Source organism: Diachasmimorpha longicaudata, unplaced genomic scaffold, assembly GCF_034640455.1.
Source record: "Diachasmimorpha longicaudata isolate KC_UGA_2023 unplaced genomic scaffold, iyDiaLong2 ctg00000094.1, whole genome shotgun sequence".
Lineage (NCBI taxonomy): Eukaryota > Metazoa > Arthropoda > Insecta > Hymenoptera > Braconidae > Diachasmimorpha > Diachasmimorpha longicaudata.
Window position 1 is genome coordinate 30,001 of NW_026973917.1, and position 5,000 is coordinate 35,000.

The 5,000-nt window shown below is 59.2% G+C and overlaps 1 pseudogene; it reads right to left on the minus strand.

Moving 5' to 3' along the window:
- The window catches only part of LOC135171748 (large subunit ribosomal RNA), a 13,111-nt pseudogene that overhangs the window by 4,040 nt on the left and 4,071 nt on the right, over positions 1-5,000 (minus strand).

The window sequence follows — 5,000 nt, forward strand, 5'->3', positions numbered from 1 at the left end:
TGGCAGGCTTTGGTGAGTACGTCACCCAGTACTTCTGCCATTCTCTCAACATCCGCTGTAGAATCCAGCGGATGGTCCACGAGTTTCTCACGGGCCTCCTCATCGAGGGTCGCCTCGAACTTTTCCCAGTCGGCCCGACGAACGTTGAACCGCATGGTAGAGCCCTCGCCGACTCCCGAGTTATTGACGCGCTGTGAGGAACTGCGGATTGCTAAACGAAAGAAAACCGACGTGTGGTCACCGGTGGACCACTCGTCCTCCAACCTCCATGCACGTATGAATTTATACATGCCAGGGGTGGCCAGTGTGACGTCGATGAACGACGTACCTGCGGCACTCCTGAAGGTTGGGCCCTGCCTAGCATCATTCGCGACGCGGAGACCGAAAGACTCTATGAGCTCACCCAGGAGGACACCACGGTCAGTGGTCCTGGGGCTCCAAAGGGAGTGTTGGGCGTTCGAATCGGCCGCCACCAGAACGCGGCGACCCCTGAGACAGCTGAGAACCTTTTCAAGCTGCCTCAGGTGGATTTCTATGTCGTCCGAGTATTGAAAATAACTGGAGACGACGAAGAAGGATCCACCGGGGACGCGGGCTTCAGCACAAACGCAATGTGCATTACTTAATTGGGACACGTAAGCAATCTCCACGATGGAGTTGCACGCAACGACGGCCGCCCACGGTCGCTCCGTTGAGCTCGCGGCAATACGCATTCCGACTCCTAGGCCGCGGATGGCCCAGGTGTTCGCCTCACGAATGGCATACGGCTCTTGGAGCAACAATATGTCCAGACGCTCTTTGCGAATTAACTGGAAGACCTCCCCGGTTACTGCAATTGAGCGGGACATGTTCAATTGCAGTATTCTAACGTCGCGTTGCGCGCCCGGTCCCTCGATCGCAGGGGTCCGGGGAGGATGACCTATTGGAACGGGGGGTACCGGTGAGCCTCCGGTCGCGACGCGATGACTATCGATCCTACATAGACTAACTTGGCACTCGCGAACCCTACCTAATAAATGAGTGGACTCACCGGTTGATGATCTTGAAGATCCCGGCGTTGGCTGGCTCGGATGCGCAGTCACTCCTTCGTCCTCTGCGACGTCCTCGTGGACAGCACGAAGGCTGGAACCTTTCCCTCGTCGGGAGGGCAGTACCCCGGCGCACGGCGGGCGACTACGAACCCTTGAGGGCACCACCCTCCTTGGGTCCCTCGATGTAGTCGCTGCTGGTGTTGTTCCTCTGGCATGCTGGGAAGCGATGCGCAGACTTCGCCGCACGACGGACGCATCATTGTGCCCCCCCGGAGATCCGATTGGGGGCAGCTTAGACTCCGGAATTGTTTTCAATAGATGCTCTGCCATGGTTAGAAGTGGACGAGACGGTCGCCGGCCGTGCCGAAAGGCAATAGCTGAAAGGCTGAAAAGTAAAAGAAAAAGAATGAATAAGAGGACTAAGGGTTAGATGGGGCGGTTCCCCGCGGCACCGAGCTGGGTAGCTCGGGACGCTGAGCACCGTCCCTGGGAGGGGGCCTTCCGGTTCCCGCCGAGCTGGGGAGCTCGGATCGGGGCCCGGTGGAGGCGCTGAAGGAGTGCTCCGCCTCGACTCCCCTCGAAAGAGGAGCAGAGAGGGAGCAGACCCACAGAAAGGGGGAACCCACCCATCCCACCCGACGACCCACCCCGCGAACCGTCCCTTTCCCGAGGGATACCCACCCACTCCCCCTGAGACCCAGCCCCACGTGTGGCGTCGCGTTTTCGCCGGCCTCCACCGTTGCGGGAGGTTCCAACTACTAGCGCGTGGCTGGAACTAGTTGCGAGAACCGCAATGTCCATGCCCTTCGCACTGCGAAGCAGCCAGTCCCCCCTCCCCCGCACCACCCCGCGAACCGTCCCTTTTCCGAGGGATACCCACCCACTCCCCCTGGCCCAACCCCCACGTGTGGCGTCGCGTTTTCGCCGGCCTCCACCGTTGCGGGAGGTTCCGACTACTAACGCGTGGCTGGAACCACTTGCGAGAACCGCAGTGTCCATGCCCTTCGCACTGCGAAGCAGCCTGTCCCCCCGAACCCCCACCCGCGCGTGGAATTCCCCGTCCACCAACCGATTCCGCCCTCCGACCCGTGGGACCACCCCTCCACCACGTGGAACCACCCCTCCACCGGGCGATTTCGCCCTCCCTCGCGACCCAATTCGCGACCCCCACCCTCCGAAACCCCCCATGGGTACAGGGACTCACCCTGCACCCGCAACCCCCCTAGGTGTAATTATTGAGACCCCCCAAAAGGGGGATCCCAATCCTTACACCAAGTTCGACTCAGGGACCGCGGGGTCGTCACACCCCGTGTGTAAGGGCGGTTTTATCCGCCATTACACCCCCTGCGGGAAGTAGGTAGGGACAGCGAGAATCGTCGTTAATCCATTCATGCGCGTCACTAATTAGATGACGAGGCATTTGGCTATTTTTTTTTTTTTTTTTTTTTTTTTTTAAGAAGGGGAAACCTTTTATAGGCACCTCAGCATCGAAGCTGAGGTAGTGTGGGAGTCACTGCGAACAGCATACCCACTAAAACCCCTTCTCTTACTCGCCGATGTTATTGGCGAGCGACGGCTTTATTTCCTGCTGCCGAATTTACGATGTTCTGCGAGGGGCAGGTACCCAAATGCAATGGGGGGAGAAGCGCGGATCAGCCCACCCCAACGCGTGCTCGTGGGGCCATAGAAGTCATTTGGCCCCACCGGGTCCAGTTGGTATGGGACCCCTGCAACACCCTTGTGGTGATGCCACTCAAGAGCCCCACAGGAACGCCCAGACAAGATCCCAATGACTCGGCGGACGCCCCACTCCAGACACCCCTCCATGAAAGGGTGCATGACGTCACAGTCACCGAGGAAGGTGGCAGATTAAGGGTGGCAGCAGCCAACTCCTTAACCTGCGAGGTGTTATATTTCGCAACCTTCCTCAGGTGACTGTCGTCGAGCGGGGGACCACCGGACACGATCTGAGCGTCCAGGATGAAGCCTCTCGAACCCGATTTGACCAGGAGGTCCGGTTTCCTCAAGCCCTCCACTGTGCGGAGATGAGGTTCTACAATTACCTCCATCTTCCGCGACCGCAGATGGTCGGCGAGAGTTTTACAGACGGCATCATGTCGCTTCACCCTGCCGCCGTGTGTACGGAAACAGGACTGAACGACATGAGCGGCCGTCTCAGTGCAATCACACCCTGCGCGGCACTTGATGTTGGCGTGCACGCGCCTCTCGCCGCGGGACGTACGGACTAGTGTGGGGAGGCAGTTGATGCGTGTGTGGTGGTATTGGACGTAGTCCCTTCCGGGCACGCCCGATACACCCGCACCAATCCACCTCGTTGAGGCAGATGTTCGCCCACACTCCCTCAGTTCCTTGCCATCGACAGAGGTGTATAGTCTGTCGGCCCAATGCTTGCCACGCAACTCGCGGCTATAGAGTCTCTCACCACAGGGGTTCAAGGCTCTATCGGTCCAACGGATGCGGTTTTGGACCCACTCCGACTCATGTGCAATCCTGACGGATTGAGACGAAGATTGCCTCATTGACATGAGCCGGTCTCGCATTAGGCCGGGGATGGACGTAAGGAATGAGGGAATGCCTAGACCGCCGTCTCTGCAGGCCGTGTGGAAGTAGGCCACCGGCACGTCCTTGGGAAATCGGAGCCATCTTCTGATCGCGGCTCTCACCTGAAGGTCGAGCGCGCGCAGGACCTTCAGCGTACAACCAGCCAGCACCAGGCGATGGTAGTACCTGGGGATGAGGAAGCAGCGCAAGATGGTGAGGCGCTGCTGTGGCTTCAAGGGCGCTCGCGTAATGCGCTGTAGTTCCACCTCCACGGACGGGGAAACCCTCTTCAGGCCAGCTGGGCTAAGGTTCACACCGAGGTATCGCCATTCCTCGGTGGGGCCCAACTGCTTGACGGATGACCTGTCACGAAGCCTGAATTGAGGAGAGGTCAACACCTTGACCTTTTTCTCCCGACCTGATGGTACAATGGAGGTGGCAACGCATTTGGACGTGTTGAACGCGAGCCCCTGTTTACTGGCTGTGTCTTCCGCCGCGATCAGTGCCGCAGACATACCGGTGGTCGAAGAGGCCACCAAGCAGATGTCGTCCGCGTATGCTACGGCATTTATCAGATGGTCCGACTCCATCTGGTACCCGACGGACGATGGTATCGACCGCAGGATCCGATCGGTGACCAACGAGAAGATGATGGAACTCATAGGGTCACCCTGTCGCACCCCCCTCCTCACAACGATTCTCCCGGACTTCCCGCCCGGCACCTCCAAGATGGTTGTGGAGATGCGATACGTGGTTTCCACGTACCTCACGAGACTGTCAGGCACACCCGCCTCAGTGAGGGCCGATGTTATGGCCTCGTGGCTGACCGAGTCGAAGGCCTTGGCAACGTCGAGCGACACAATGTGAAGCTCCCGTCGGCGACTACGGGCGTGGTTGATGGCCGCCGCCAGAACTGCTATGTTCTCGGCGCAACCATCTTCCAAGCAACGTTGCCTTTCATCGACCAAATGTTCAGCCATCATGCGCTGTGCTAAGATCTTGTGCAGCTGACGCACAACCACTGAGGCGATGCTGATGGGCCTGAAGTCCGCAGGCGACATGCCATTCGCCTTCTTGGGCACGAAGACCGTCCTACTTACCAGGATGTCTTCGGGGAAGGAGCCGGTGTACAGGACCATGTTGTAGAGGAGGGCTCTGACAGCGATCGGGCACTGCTGCCACGCCCGCGGTGTGATCCCGTCGATGCCAGGTGCCGAGCCATTAGGGACTTCGACAGACTCCACCTCTTTAGCAGAGATGGGCTGCGCCAGTGCGTTCCTCTGTTGGTCATGAGGCAGACGCGGGTGTTGCTCCACCTGGATTGAAGGATGGCCGAATACTGGTTCCCAGAATTCGACCATCTCCCCCAGGGGAGGCACCGCTGCGTCCCTTTCCCCATCCAGAACC